At 40.5% G+C, this 16,321-nt stretch overlaps 1 long non-coding RNA gene across 1 annotated transcript; it reads right to left on the bottom strand.

The window, feature by feature from the left end:
* Positions 1–495: 495 nt before the first annotated feature.
* LOC122464095 lies at positions 496–14,624 on the bottom strand. The gene is made up of 3 exons (XR_006287970.1): positions 14,487–14,624; positions 6,485–6,489; positions 496–537 (listed from the first exon to the last, which is right to left on the bottom strand). It is a non-coding gene; the product is annotated as an uncharacterized LOC122464095 (long non-coding RNA).
* Positions 14,625–16,321: the final 1,697 nt, after the last annotated feature.

A 16,321-nucleotide genomic window follows, 5' to 3' on the forward strand; every position in this document is an offset into this window, starting at 1 on the left:
CATAGAAATGTCTATTCTATTTTTGAATCCTGGTAAGCGATTTGCCTCAGTGAGGGAAGTCAATAGTAGTTTTGAATTGACTTCATTAGGAGTAGGGCTGAGGCTGAGCCCATAGGCACTGTAAATGTCCCCACTGCAGGGTGTCAGTGTGAGTGTTGAGGTACAGTAGTCCCTTCTGGATGCATGGTAGCATGCTCTGTGTACCAAGAACTTGCAGGCAAGTGCTGCTGACATTCCAGGCACTAGGCTCTAAATGCTCTAGCCATTGGTGGGTTCCCAAAAACATGCACACATTTTGAGTCACTGAAGATTCCTTTACGAGGGCTGGCAGCGATAAATAGTGAAAATACCATATTCTGATTTCCCTTGTCAATTTTATACACCCTGGAGTATATTTTGAGTGCAGTGCATGGGAATTCAGATGTTAATAGAGGATGTACAGCTACATTGGGGTGTACATTGTTCTGAAAATGTATGCATAGAATGATAGACTATCAGGGTTGGAAGGGACCTCAGGAGGTCATGTAGTCCAACCCCCTTGCCCAAAGCAGGACCAATTCCCAATTTTTGCCCCAGATGCCTAAATGGCCCCCTCAAGGATTGAGCTCACAACCCTGGGTTTAGCAGGCCAATGCTCAAACCACTGAGCTATCCCTCCCCCCTTATGCATCATTGGGAAACTTGCATAAGAACTTTGGAAAAGACTGCACCAGTTCACTTGCAAGATACACAGCATCTCATTAGAACCAGGCATGCTCACCAAGTTTTTGTTCCACAAATTTATTCTGCCAAACATTGCTTCTTCCACAGTTTACATGTAAAGGAGAGGGAATATGTATCTACTGTATGTATTCAATGCTTTGTAAAACAGCTTACCGATACTGATCAGTGATTTCCTATCTGTTCGCTGATATAATGTAACTTTATTTAGTGGCATTAGAATTTAGTGGCATTAGAACATGAGTCTTCTTCTGCCTCTTATTTGGCATTAACATCTTTTCCCAAGGTGGGGAGAAGTGAGTTTTAAACCAAGGTGTTGCAGTCATGATGGTGGAAAACCCACCTTCCAAGATGTCTTCAGATCCCATCATTGACATTTCTTCATCCACATGTTAAAAATAACACTGTGCTTCAGTCCTATATAGATCAGCAGAATGGTATTTTCCTCCTATAGCGGAGCCCATGTCACTGTTCCTCTACTCTGCAGCAATGTTCAGTATAGTGCATCTAAAAAAAAGAAAAGTGAAAAATGTATTCCAGAAAGCAAAGGAATGCAACAGAAAAGAGTAAAGTACACATGAATGCTATAAGCAGGAAAAGCTATTAGTGCACCTGCACCATTTCTCATTGCTGTGGAACATTTGAATTAGTTAGGCCTTAACTCATCACCTCAGAGTGCTGCAGTCAAAATCAATCTGCCTGTATATTGGTGGGAAAATATTTCCATAATGAAAGGTTTACAAGTTTCAGGCAAAGACACCCTAGTTTACTGGGATCTGAAAACTTGGCTGCAGCCTTCTCTGGCAAAACCTACCATAATTCACTGTGTACTTGGGTGCCACTTTGTTGTTCCTGGTGCAAACAGAAGAAACCTAGTTAGCGCTGCCAGTGTTGACCACTTTATTCTATAATCTAAAGTTTTACAAGGTATTTGTAAAGCAAGCCTGTCTTCCAGAAACTGTAGCTGAACTTGGAGGCCATGAAGATATCCGAGTCATTTATTAATTTCTCTCTCTCTCTCCACTTTCTTTTCTTTCCCCCTTCCCAATATGATAGCTGTTGGTGAGCTGAAAATTACTACAGCATCTGTGCATCTGATCTGCACTAATATCTAAGATAATGTTGCAAATCCATTTGTGAATCATACTAATTGCCTTTTCATAAAATGGAATAAAAGAGACCATTGACTGATAGTTACTCAAACCAAGTTTAGCCCTCCCCACCAGTCTCCCTTACCCTTTGAATCAATGAGTGAATCTAGTCCATTTCCCATTCTATAATCAAACAACTGTTTGAAGTTGAGGGTGAAAGCAGCTCTTCTCATTTTGTCTGTTTTAATTATACATGGTTGGCAGCAAGTCTTTTGCTAATGGTAAAAGATTCACATAGGAGATCAAACAACCCATGTCATTTGAAAGCAAAATGATGTTTGATGTGTGAGTTTCATGTTAATGCCAATGTTCTGCATCCTATGAGCAAAATGTATGCTTTATCGGGTGCCAAATTCAAGATTAATAATAATAAAAAATAATCCCACCTAAACGTGGGGAAAGTATATTAACACTAGTCCCCAAAACACCCACGGTGGGCAAAGCTCAGGAAATTCCTGCCATTAAAAAATGGCTCATTTTGCTTTCTTGTAAGGAAAGAAAAATAATAATTTTAAAACCCTTCCAGGAATTAAAATCAAGATTATTAAATTAAAAAATAGATTATACTCTTTCCTTGCATTCAATTGCCTTTGTTGGGTAGTGATATATTCTGGTTCTTAGCAGCACACCAGTGTTTACCCTGGTTACTGAAGGAATAAATTGTTCTAAGGATGCAGATGTCCAAGTAGTTAACATTACAGCCTACAGCTATTGCCAAGGAAATAGGAAAACCTGAGTTGTTCTCCTGCAAAACTACTTTAAGTTATATTTTCTTATTTATGTCATCCTTAATTTTTCCTCTTACCCAACATCCCTATGTCATATAGATTGTTTCTGAAGCTAAAGTCCCAAGGTAGTAGTTGGTGCCTATGCTTTTATACAATGTAAAATGTAGGCAAAGGTAAAGTTCTTGGCCAAGATTTTCAAGTAACCAGTGATTTTAGGTACCTCAGTTTTTGCCTAACTTGAAGAATCTTAAATAGGGGCAAGATTTTAAGAATGGGTATTCTTTCTGAAAGTTAGGCCCTCTTACGGTGTTTAAAGTGGGCCACCCAATAACTGAAGCACCCGAAATCACTAGGAACTTTTGAAAATCTTATTTTTTTATATTATCTTCATTTACTAGATGAAAAGTGCAATACCACTGAAGTGTTCTCCCTAATGACTTATCATACCATGAGTTAATTGGTTTAAAAATGGCAAATTAAAATATCTGTACTATTGAAATGTTTCAAGTTTAAATGTAGTTTTTATTGGTCACTACATGAGACCCAATCAAAAGACTAATGACATTAACAAAAAGCTTTCCACTGATTTCACTGGGACCTAGATTGGGGGCCTTGGATGTTGTAGTAATACAAGGTAAGAAAAAAATAAGATACATAAATGTATACACTGACAAATTTCTGCTCTGTTGTGTTTTTATATTTCATTGGTATATTTGTAGGCCTACTGACAAGCTTATGGTATCTTCTATGCAACTTATTAGCTTCTTTCTTTTCAATTAAGGTATACAATAGGTGAAGATTATATGGGGGTATCCAATGTTAGTTAATAATCTTACTATGGCAAATCCTAGATATCTTCAGTCTGAAATGTTTTTTAATGTACTTTAATGAAGTTTTCTAACTTTTAATTTCTACTTTGCATCTCTATCTGCAGTCCCTGATGGCCTGGATTCTGGCTGGCAGAGCAGCTTGGACAGTAATTGCTGTATAAAAGTTCAGAAATTCTGCTGGAAAGACTGAAATCTTCCATGAGGGATCTTTACTTTTTGAAAAGGAAGGGGCTAGTCATCTGGGTAAGACAAAAGGATCTGAATCTTGCCAGTCTTCCACTCCTCTTAGTACAGGCTCCCTGTTTTACCTCAGCTCACTGAAAGGTCACCTGGCTGCAATTTCACCACTAGTACAGGACTATATTGTGTTCTCCAATCACAGTGATAAGTTCTGGGTATCACCACATTGATGGCATCATTGTCTCTCTGTACCACCTCTGAAGACTGCATTCCTAGTGGGAGTCACGTCAGCCCTGGAGAGTCTCTGAGATGCAGGCACCATCTGATCCATCATATATGGTGTTCCATAAGTGTAAGGTGTTTTATTTTGGACCAGCCCATCACCTCTTAGCAAAGGAAGCCTCTCATTTCCACTTAAATCAGTCTGTTGGCCTACCTGAATTTTTCATCAAGCCTCGTTCATTACCAGGGAAGTCGGTGTGTCTAGATATCTGAACAAGGCCAAACCATTCCCTGAGCCACATAGGTTGCTTGTAGAAAGTGGGAATATTACAAGGCGATCTGTCAATTTCCATGCAAATGGCCAAATGGATTTGACTCTGCATCCTGTCTTCAATGAACTAGCAGGGATTCTAGTACCTATGTGTGTCAGAGTTCATTCCTAAAGGTCTAAGGTAGCCACAGCTCCTGGATTTAAATGTTTCTATTTTTAATATGCAAAGCTCCTCTCTGGAGTTCGCTCCATACCTTGACACTGAATTATTCTCTGGATATAACCACGAGGAGTCCTTGTGGCACCTTAGAGACTAACCAATTTATTTGGGCATAAGCTTTCGTGGGCTAGAACCCGCTTCATCAGATGCATGGAGTGGAAAATACAGGAGCAGGTATAAATACATGAAAATATAGCTGCCAGGTCAGATGCTCAATACAGGAGAGCAGTCCTGCAACCATTGTTAAGTTGAGACTCGTTGAACCCAGCTCCTTTGGGTTTAGGGACTACCTGTAAATGACGAACACTGAGAATCCATTCAGCCAATGCCCAAAGACAAAAGGCTGGTCATCACAGTAACTGTGATTCTTGGAGAAGATTGTCTACATATTCCCCAATCTACTTCCCGGCTCTTCTTGATTTAGCATTTGGGCCTACATTCCATGCATCACCTCAGGTGACGGGATCATGAGGAGATAGGTGGGGTGCATATGCCATACCAACAGACACAACTACCCAGAAAGTTTCCAGGTCATGCACCAATAGTACATGCTTCACTAGCGTTGGATTCATGCAGACAACCAGATTACCATTCTTTTAGGTTTGTGGTTGTATAAATTCGCAACCAGATACCATATAATTCTTAGGCACCAACTCAGACTGAAGCAGCCATTTTTTATTGCTCTCTGGGGCTGGAATTACTTAAAGCACTAACTCCAGGGCCCTCTTCTTCCATGAGTACTGAAACTTGAAGATTAAAGGCTTTCAAGCCAGATTCTCATCTCAGTCATGCTGGTATAAATGGAAATGTAAGTCCAATGAAGCGAATAGCTACTCCAGATTTAACTGGTGTAACTGAGAGCAGCTTTTGGCCCTTCATTCTTCATGCAAAATCTAAAAGTTGCTTTTGGAAAATGAATAAAATAGATTTTTGTTTCACTATCATATTCTACCCTGGATTTAAATAGCTCATGGAGAATTCTGAAAACTTTTCATCTGTTGTTTTGAAATCATGAACTATGGACTCATTTCTGCACTTTACAAATAGATTGGGGCTTATTACTTTGAAAAGGAAAACCCTACTCATGGTATAATTCTTAAATTTAGGGCACTCAGATACCATGGTGATAGACATGAGAAGAGAAGCTAGTTAAATAAATAATCTTACTCCATGACCACTTACACCCAAATAGCCATGTGAATATCTGACTTTAGGCGATGCTGGGGAAGGCTCTGGAAGGCCTCTGCAGCCTATGGTTGATATGCATGCACCTTGTATACAGTGAATTTACAGGTCCGGATCTGGGGTTAGGAGAGTTGATTTTGGAAGTTCACACAGGAGACCTCAGGGTAGCTTCGTAGGGTAGCATCTGCACTATTGCACAGAGGATGTACGGAAATGAGGCAAAGGTGGGCTGGAGACAACCAGAGTGGAAATACCCCATGCAGAGTCACAGGCCATTGTCCTCACGAAGCAGGAGATACATGGGTACAAGCTCAGGGCTGCAGCAGCAGCTGTGGAGCAGCCTGGGGAGAAAGATCCTTCATTCCCAGTCTAGCCGAGATGTTCAACAAATAGCTCATTTACATGAGCTGTGTGCAGTGGGGCAGGCTTTGTTCATGAATGAATATGATGGCAGTTCTGTGATCTTAAAATGGGAATATTAACAATAACAAAATGCCACCTTGAAGGGCACTTAGTTTAAGAGATCACATGGGGTAGCAAGGTAGAATGGGCCCAAGTAATAGAGGCCATGGGCTTGCTTTTCTTACCCAGAATAATCAGTAGGTAGTTCAGCCTCCTTACATTTAAAACATACTATGTAGTAGCTTTATCTACACTTTTAACTGCAGAGATAAGGGCCTAGAGACGCTTCCTTTCCATGCACATCAAACATCTGTAATCAAACAAGAAACTCACTCTTTTTTAATACAAGTTTCAAGAATAAACACCCATATTCAGGTGTCCTGGAATCCTTTAAGAATGTGTTTGATTATTTTGTTTGTAAAGTGCTAAGAGGATGTCCACCAAGTGAACCCATTTAATCTTATCAAAAGGCTCTTCCATCCCTTAATAGCTTCAGGTAGAAAATCTAAACCTGGAAGGGGAATGGGAGTTGTAGTTCAAGCATGGAGCATGGAGAAGAGGATTCGTGGGCTCACTTGCTCTGCTCAATAAGGCCTCAGCACTGCACAGACTTATGCACATGTTTAACTTTATGCACCATGAACTATAATGGGACCGCTCACGGCGTGTAAAGTTAGGCATGTGTGTAAGTCTCTGCAGAATCGGGGCCTAACTGTGCAACTCCTTCTGAAATCTGGCTGCTATAGGCTATTTGGCAACTGCATTATTGAACACCCTGGGTGCCAGGTATGTTTGAATACAGCTGCTGTGTTCAACCATCTGCACTGCATGACGCGTGGCAGTTACTCTGAGCTGGGAGAAGTATCTGAGGTCATATGGGCAAATCCACAGCAGAGTTAAAGAAATTCTGTTTTCCCACAGTTTAGTTCTGTTTTCCACATATGGCAGAGATCGTGCTGATTGAAGGCTTATGACAGAATACTTGGGCCAGTTCCCAAACAGTAATTTTCTGGTCATTCAATTCAGGTTCCAAATTACATTACCTATATTTTGGTAGGCTGGGTTGCCTGTCTTAGGTAGGTTAAGATTTTGAAATCCCTTCACCCACTTCGACCCCCGCCCCCTGTAATATCTACTTCAGCTTATTCAAATGTACAGAAACTGTCAAACAAAACATGTTGTCAGTTAATTCAATAATTTACTCCCTTTGGAGCAGCAGTTTAAAAGACTGCTGTAGTGAAAAATCTGAAGTTAACTAGAAGAGAACAAGGAATATTGTAAAAAAGAATTTCTTAACTTATACACATTTTAAGCCCTGATCTAGCAAACTCTTATGCACATCTTAACTTTAACTTGAAGTTAAGCAGGTATGTCAGTCGTTTGCAGGAAATTTATAATCATAACTTTTAAAAAATGTTTTTGTAAGAGGAATAAGTTAGATGTTTCTGCTTATGATCAGCAAAAGAAATAATTAACACCATGTGCTCATTAGATTTCAGTGTTTATAGCTTTTCAGATGAAGGAGGTAGGTCACAGTTACCTTAGACCAGGGATCACTGGATTGGTTCACAGTGAGAAGATTGTCTTCATGGCATAAAATCTGGGCATCTCCTTTTAAGTGCAAACTTCCATTCTGCCAAAAACAGTGGTTATTCTAAAAACCCTTTGAGAGGCCATAAGGACTCAGAATCTGTTGAATTTCCATCTGGACAGATGTTTAGTTTCTCTAGATCAGTATTAAGGGTACAGGGGGCTCCTCATGTGTCTCTAGAGGTGACAGCCACCTCCATGACACTGTCCTCCACTGTACTTGATAGAGCACCCCTCCCCTCAAGGGTGGGATTCATGGCTGAGGATGGACGAGGCTAGGACATGAAATAGGAAACACTGTGCTGGAACATGTGTTGTGCTCATCCTGCCAAGCCCCAGAGAAAACACAGTGAAGGAATCATGCAGCACTAAGTAAAAAGCATCAAACAGTAAGGCTGCATTAGCTCTCCTGCATGCTGTAGTACGTTGTGTGCTGTGTCTTTAACATTACATATATGAGAGCAAAGAGCTCAGATCCAACTGGGCCACAGCAGACACATATTGTGTCTGTCTCTGGTAGTATTGTTACTAGGCTCAGCAGAATTCATGTTTTATAATTTTGACACATAATACTGATGTTTATTTTTAAGCATTTTAAACATTTTTTATTGATTTTAAATTTTCACAGTTCCATGAAATTATGGGGAGGCTTGAACAATTATTTAATGACAGAGTCAAAAAGTTAAAGATTTATAACTGTTAAAACACAAATTGCCACCATCACATGTCAAAATAGACAAAGTAAATATCCTTAAACCAACAAATGTACCTGTTTTCACAATTCACGTGCAAGTCCATTTATAACAAGCTTAATTCAAAAGTCTAAATCACTGGATTTTGACTCTAAGTTCTCACACAGCATTTTTCTTACTTTGCCTGTCTGTAAATTTAGATTATTATTGTTGGAAATAGTTTTCCATTGGTTTGTGAGTGTACAGTGAAAGCAACATTTACTTATTTAAAAATCTAATCCTTCCAAGCCTAGTTGTAATTCAGACATCCTTAGCAATGGGCTCTAGGACCTGTGAGCTACGAGGGTCCCAGAGCTCGGGCTCCAGCTTGAGCCCAGCAGTCTACACAGCAATGAAACAGTCCCAGAGCTCGGGCTCCAGCCTGAGCCCAGCAGTCTACACAGCAATGAAACAGTCTTGCAGCCTTAGCCCAATGAGCCTGAGTCAGCTGGCCCGGGCCATTCGCGGGTGTCTAGTTGCTGTGTAGACATGTCCTCTGAGCACTCTTGACTGCTGGAGGTTTTAGCAGTGGGGTAGGAGACAGCTGGAGCTTTTAGGACAGCGGAATAGGGGGAGGCAGTTTGGAATTGTGAGCTAGTCACACTGGAAACAGCTGGATGTTAAAATGATAACCAGTGAAATAGTTAACGATCTTTATCTTTAAATTATCACCGCGAGGTTGCAAAGTGAAAACCACATTGAGAAGAATGGGGCAGTTCATTCTCAAAGCTGTTATAAGACAACTTTGCATTGCTCATGTTCAGTTCATGTTTTCAAAGTTATCTTCAGAGCCAGGAGGGCTAGAAACAGTTTTTAAGTGAAAGTTTATTTTATGCAGCAAAATATTCAGCAAGAGGTAGATCATATGACCCAACAAAACATGAAGCTCTGTTTAAAATTATGCTTATATTTTCCAGTTTTGGGAAAGTACACATTTTAACAGAAAATTACAAATGAACATTTCATTTAAAATCCAAGTTTAGTCCTTAATTTTGCTATTTTTAAAGAACTTTTATTTCATTTTAACAGCACTAAGCATCAAATATGAAAATGTTTTTCCCTTCTGTATTTCCATTTAAATGTAATGATCCTGTCCACTAGAGACAAAAAGACCTCATATTTCCTTTTTTTATTCTGATGTGACAGATTGAAAAATCATCAGGAAGTCAAAAGTACCTGCCTTCGACCAAGTTTCTTGTACTTTGCATGACTGGCAGTTAACACTCAGTGCATTCTCTTTAAAACGTAACCTTTTCTGCAGACTCTGTGTTGCAGCCCCAACAAGAGATTTAGCAACTGAAAACTAAACTTTACACCCACAGTACCTGGGAAGTCACATAAGCAAGCTAAGTATCTGAAATGACCTTGATAGGTTATACTACCATTGTCAGGGCAGGAGCTGTATGTCATTTTTAAGCTGCCCAAAATGTGCAGTGGAAGTATTCTGAAAAACAACAAAGACAATAACATATACAGTAAGGTAACTGCTGAACTCCAGCCCTGTCTATACTCAGAAACTGACTCATTGCTGACTAAAACTGTCAGCAACCGGTCCCCTTGAACTAGGATTGAAAGTTAGTTAACTGCTGGGCTGTGTCTACACTAGACATCTTTTTATCTGTGATTCCCAATAGGCTGCAATCTGAGTGCTAGCACTGATGGAGGCCCTAACATAGGCAAGAGCTTAATTGCTGTGTTATCTAACGCGGTTTGGTGCTGAAGTTATAGATGGGGCCCATTTTTTCCCATTCTTTGCATCAAATCCAGGAGTATGTTAATGGCGAAGTTTACCTTGTTCCTTGATATTTGTATAGGGTGACTGGGCAAACTGCATCATGCTGAAATGTTTGTAAAAACTCTGGATTTTTTCAAAATGGCCAGAAGGGTACAGTCTTCCTGTCCCACCCCGACATTCATGCCCACAGTGATTCCCAAATACCCATTGCTGCCCTCGCTCACATCCCGATTGCACCAGGCAGATGGTGATTTTTCTAGACACTCCAGAGGTGCAGCATGGTTGTGAAGTGTGCATTTGATAAACTTAGGTTGAGGCAATGATATCTGACCCACACTTCCATCAGCAATTTGGCTATTGTTATGTTTGTCTATTGCACTCTGCTTAGTCTCTGTGACAGCAAGGCTGAGATACTTAATGCATTAAGGGTGGGGAGGCTGTGCACCAAATTATGCAGGCAGACATATCTGAGGCTGTGACTCACATCAGCAGAGCTTGCAGTAAGTGTGTGTTTCACACTACGATGCTCTATGCACATAAGCCCCAATCCTGCGAGCACTTAAGCATGTGCTTAAGTTTAAGCATATAAATAGTCCCATTGGATTTAATTGGGCTACTCACTTATGGTTAAACATATGCTTAAAGCATTTGGCTGGATCAGGGCCATGTTGTGTTAGTGCAGGAGTAGGCGATGTGGCGGTGAATAATGTGAGTACCTGATAAAACCAGATTGGAATGTTAACAGCTGTTGCTAATAAATACCACTGTTTGCTGGTCTGCATTTTATCCTTATGTAGTAGATGTGATTTTCTTTTTAGCTTATTTGTACAGGAATTATATAAGTATAAGTGAAGTTAGAGAAGAGTGAATGTGTGATGTATTGTGGACTCTTAACACAAGAGAAACAATTAATCAACTTTATCAAACACATTAATGTCCAGGCCAGTTCCACTGAGAAACCAGTGCGGGAGAAACAAATGCTGGAAAAATATGGTTTCAGATTATAGGGACATGAACTGCATGTCCTTGGAGAAGGTTCCAGTTCTCTTTCCTGCTCTTGTGCAGGGTGTAGTGCTGGGGCAACATGTGGGAGGGAAGAGTTGAGTTCTGGGGCACTCCTACTATATGTCCTCGGATAGTATTATAGAAATACTATATAAGAAACAGGTCCAGGGATCTGTTTGTGGGCTAACAGTACAATTTCCTTTTGTGCCTTTGCATACCCTATCTACAGTACCCCGTGGAACTATTCTTGTGGTCTACAGTTCATTTTAGAATCTTTGTCCTTGTGACAAAGTCAGAATGGACAGTTACCACAGAGTGGTGGAAGGCAGCTATACCAGCCCTAACATGGTAAAGGCCCTTTCCCCCATGAGCTGAAAAGAGGTTACCTCAGGTCAACTAGGGACACCTGAGGCCAAATAAGGGCTGCCTGTGACTTTAAAAAAACCAACTGTTGTCTCACAGGAGTTTGATGGGAAACAAGCTGCAACTGGGCTTGTGGCAGCAGAGAGAAAAGGCTTCTCCTGGGTGGAAGGGTGCTTTCCTCTCTCTGGGAAAGCATCCCTGCTAATGGACTGTTTGGGGAAGGGCTGGCACCCAGCAGCCAGCATAACAGGGAGAGGGATTCCCTTTTTGTGTTATGAGCTTGTTTCTTTTTGCTTGTACTTTCTACTCCTTGGGCCTACTAGCAGGCCCACTCTTTAAATATAGAAGAATAAAAACTGAAGTGAGGAATAAAAACTCCCTGGAGTGGGACTGATTTACTCCAGGCTCCCCCACCACCAGAGGAAGAAATGCTGAGCCTCGTGAGGCGAAGGAGATGCCTTCCCACAATTCTCTTGTCTTGTCAAAATAATTTTGATCAGACTTATATCCTGGGTCTTCCTATATAACAAGCTCAAAGACGTTCAATCCATTTTTTTGGGGAAAGTGTAATGATGAAGCAGAGTCTGTATTCTTGGAAAAGTGTAACATAATTCTTTAATAAAAAATAATTAGAAGGCTTTTTGTTCTGGAACTACTTGTGCTCTTTTTTTAATTATTAATTAATGAATATTTTAATGCTTATTTCTGGGCTGGGGTGACTTTGACCTTTTGGCTACTAATTACATAATTAGCTTTGAACATGCATATCACTTCACAGTTTCTTACTTTTCCACAAAGGTATTAGTGCTCAGTGGTATTTCCACCTCTTCCCACTTTTGTGTGCATATCTGGACCTCCTCAATGTACAGCAAATACAGCCAACACAAACATACTCTCTACTATTAGATTAGACTCCAGATTCAGGCTGAGGAAGTGCCTTGGTACGTAGTCCTGATTTTCATTATTTTTTAAACAATTTGCGGGAAATAAAATTCATGGTTGAGTTTTCCAAATGCATTTTTATAAATCAAGGGGAAATAGTTTAAACTATTAGTGCAGTTTGTTTAAAATGTACTGTTTTCCAAGTAGTGATTGTTGGGTCTTAAACGCAGACAATCACAAAGGATTCATTCTTTAGAATAACTGTCCCCAGAAAGACTATCATGATTCAGAGCCAAATTCAGATACCCTTATTAATATCTTACTGGGTGAATAGTCCAACTGAAATAAGTGCCAATTTTTGTGGAGAAAGATGCTACCCAAAATGAGTAAGTGTATCAGAATCTGTCTCTCTCTGATTTCTGTGAAGAATGTAAGGATGGTGTAAACGGCAACAAAACCATACTGGGGTGGATTTTTTCTGTTCGAAATTCCACATACAATCACCTTCAAATACTCTCACAAAAATAAATAATAGTACTAATAGGCACTGTTGTCTGGAAATTATGGGTGAAGACTGAAATGAGGACTTCAAGAAAATAATCTGTCTTCTGAAATACATATTTAGCAGTTAGATTGAGAGGTATGAAAAGTACACCTCCCTCTAAAGAGGGGAGCATTTGAGATTGTGACATCTCCTGGGGAATAAGGAAATCTGTCAAACAATACATCATTCAAGGAGGCCTTAATTCAGGAAAACTCTTAAACAAATGCTTAAGTACATCTGTATTCAGGACAACACTTCAGCATATGCTAAAGTGCTTTCTTGAATAGGATGCTTTTCTAATGGGAACACTTGATGGAGGTATGGTATTATCTTGCTTTAGTTTTCAGATCTGGGCTAATTACCAAATCTGCTGGAGAGTGGCTGCAGTTTTTTGGCTTATTTTTTCTCTCTCCCCTTGTCCTGCCCACACAGAGCCACAATCCCTTGGAGCTCACACAAAGGAGTTGCCATGGGTTTCCAGGAAGCGGGAGACTGTCATTAAACTCCTAATTTACAACCTGCTCGCGGTTCCCTCCCTCCCTTCCGAGTGCCTTAGCCAAGGGTTCGTTCCACTCTGGACTTGTTTTAGTGGAAGAAAGAATACAATCCACACTGATTAAAAGTGTTTCATGCAGGATGTCCCAACCAGTAACTCCATAGCAAACACCACAGCTCATGAAGATAACAGTCCTAGAATCATAGAAATGTAGGGCTGTAAGGGACTTCAAGACACCATCTAGTCCATTCCTCCAGCCAGAAGCAGGCTAAGTGAATCTAGACCATCTCTGATAGATGTTTATCTAACCTGTTTTTAGAAACCTCCACTGACAGGGGATTCTACAACCTCACTAGATAACCTGTTCCAATGTTTAACTATCCTTATACTTATACTTTTCTTACTATCTAACCTAAATCTCCCCTCCTGCAGATAAAGCTAATTATTTCCTGTTGTACCCTCAGTGGACATGGAGAACAATTGATCACCATCTTCCTTATAACATCTTTTTACATATTTGAAGACTGTTATCATGTCTCACCTCAGCCTAGGATAAACATACCCAGTTCTTTCAACCGTTCATCATAGATCATGTTTTCTAAACTGACCATTCTAAACTATCTCCAATTTGTCTGTATTTTTCTTAAATTGTGATGCCTCAAATGGGACATAGTATGCCAGCTGAGACCTCCCCAGCACGGAGTAGAACAGACCAATTTGTATGTAAAACCTCCTGTGTCTTACATATGAGACTCCTGTTAATACAACCCAGCATGATATTTGCCTTTTTTACAACAGCATCATATTGTTGACATAGTCAATTTATCCACTGTAACCCCAGATCTTTTTCTGCAGCACAACTGCCTAGCCACTTATTCCCCACTTAGTATGTGTGCATTTGAATTTTCCTTCTTAAGTGTAGTACTTTGCAGTTGTCTTTACTGCATTTCATCGTATTGATTTCAGAACAATTCTCAAGTTTATCAAGACCATTTTGAATTCTAATCCTGTCCTCCTAAGTGCTTGCATCCCCACCAAGCTTGGTGTCACCTAAAAATATTTTAAGTGTACTTTCTACTCCATCCAAGTCATTAATGAAAATATTGAATAGTACTGGACCCAGGACAGATTTCTCTCGGACACCACTTGAGATGTCCTCCCTGCTTGGCTGCGACAGAACCACTTTTAGACTATGATTGTCCAACCAGTTATCCACCCACCGTATTGTAACATCACCTAGAGCAGTGCTTCTCAAGCTATCTGATGTGGGGGACCGGCAATTTTTTTCCAATGTGCGCGCAGACCGCCAGCTGATGGCTCGTGGAGCGGCACCGGTCCGCGGACCACCACTTTGAGTAGCACTGACCTAGATCATATTTACCGAGTTTGTTTATGAGAAAATCATATGGGACTGTGTCAAAAGTCTTACAAAAATCAAGATATATCATATCTATTTCTTCACTTCTTCACACTTTCTGCCAATTAGCCCTTTCCTAAGGGGACTCTCCGGGAAATACCCTTTGCAGAGCTATCCAGATTTGCTCAACAGTTTGGATATAAACCATATTCTATGCCAGTCCTGTGAATGCAAGAAGAAATTCCCCTTTGAAAGGGAATTTTAAATTTCTTAGGGAGAGAAGGCTATTAAAACCTCAGAGATCATTTCTATTTGGTGAATTCTAATTGGATCAATTGAAACTTAAATATTGAGATTTGTTGGGGAAAAAAGAGTAAATGGAAGAAACTGAGGTTTTACTTACTCAAAAGGGTATGTAGTTAAAACATGTGTTACTTATATATTTGTGTATTATACTAGTTATTTTTTACCCTCTGGAATTTTTGCTTCAGAGTTTATATGGTGTGTGTTTCTCATGATGATATGGAAAGGAAAGTTAAACCAGCTGAGAAAAAGTCTTGCACATCTGCCAAGGAAGCAGGGAATCTGGGTATGATTAATACAGGGATAGTTTTATTTTAGTTCCCTATTTCTGCATTTCAGTATTTTTTATTTCAATTAATTTGCTTCTGTATTTTCAAGGGTGTTCATGATACACCCTAGGCACTTATACATTCTAAAATACAATTTGTAAAAAAAAAAAAAAAAAATCAAATCAACAAGCAACAAACTACCTATCCCAACAGCTCAACCTACAAAATACAGCAAATAACCAGCTAGGCAGCAAATCCGAACCCTAATCCCAAATTTACCCCAAATGCTGACAAAATAGCTGGGCTTTGTAGTCCTGTGAGGGAGTGGGATGAACCCCACATTGGAGAGAGGGGTTCAGGAACAACTCTGGGCCTAGGAAGCTCTGCCGGGCATGTTCCAGTTGGAGGAGGCTTAAAACCAGGGTCTCCAGCACACCACGGTGGCAGACGGAGAGAGACAGACCCGCACTTGCTGCTATGGAGGGGTTATGCCGGAGGCATATCCCCAGGAAGAGAACTGCTGCACAAAGGCAGGACTCCCCAGCTGGCAAAGACCCATGGGCCATATTGCAAGGAACAACAATGTAAGCCACGATGTGCCCCATGGAGGGACAGGGCGGTAGGAAGAGATCAGAGGAGGGTATTAGCTGGATTGCAGGTAGCAGACGGCTTCCAGGTGCACTTTTGGGCCTTGTAAGGATTGGAATTCAGTGGAATGGGAGGGCCTCAGTTCCCCCATCCTTTGAAATTAGGTGGGGAGGCCACCAGAGATTCTAACCATAGGTGGGTGACCTGCCCCCACTCACAGTACCCTGAAAATTAACAGATTACAATTTAATTCAGTGTTTTGCATTTGTTAGTTCAGTTGCCTTTCTGTTTCCAGGCAGTGTTTTTTCCCCCATATTTCATCCAACATGGCTAAAGAGGTGCTGTTAAAATTAATAACGCAGCTATGTTGCTGGGATGGTTAAATGTGTAGGGCCCCCACTAACACTGTTTTGCTTTTGTTCTAGTGTTGCAAAGCAGCCTTAAAGCTGGTTTAATTGGTTCCCTGGGAATTCTTTGGGTGTGAAAATCCCAGAATGCATAGAGCCAAAACTTTTTAAGGCAGGATGACCTGAGAAGAGGGGATGTGGC

The sequence above is a fragment of the Chelonia mydas genome, chromosome 1 (genome assembly GCF_015237465.2).
Source record: "Chelonia mydas isolate rCheMyd1 chromosome 1, rCheMyd1.pri.v2, whole genome shotgun sequence".
In the NCBI taxonomy this organism is placed as follows: domain Eukaryota; kingdom Metazoa; phylum Chordata; order Testudines; family Cheloniidae; genus Chelonia; species Chelonia mydas.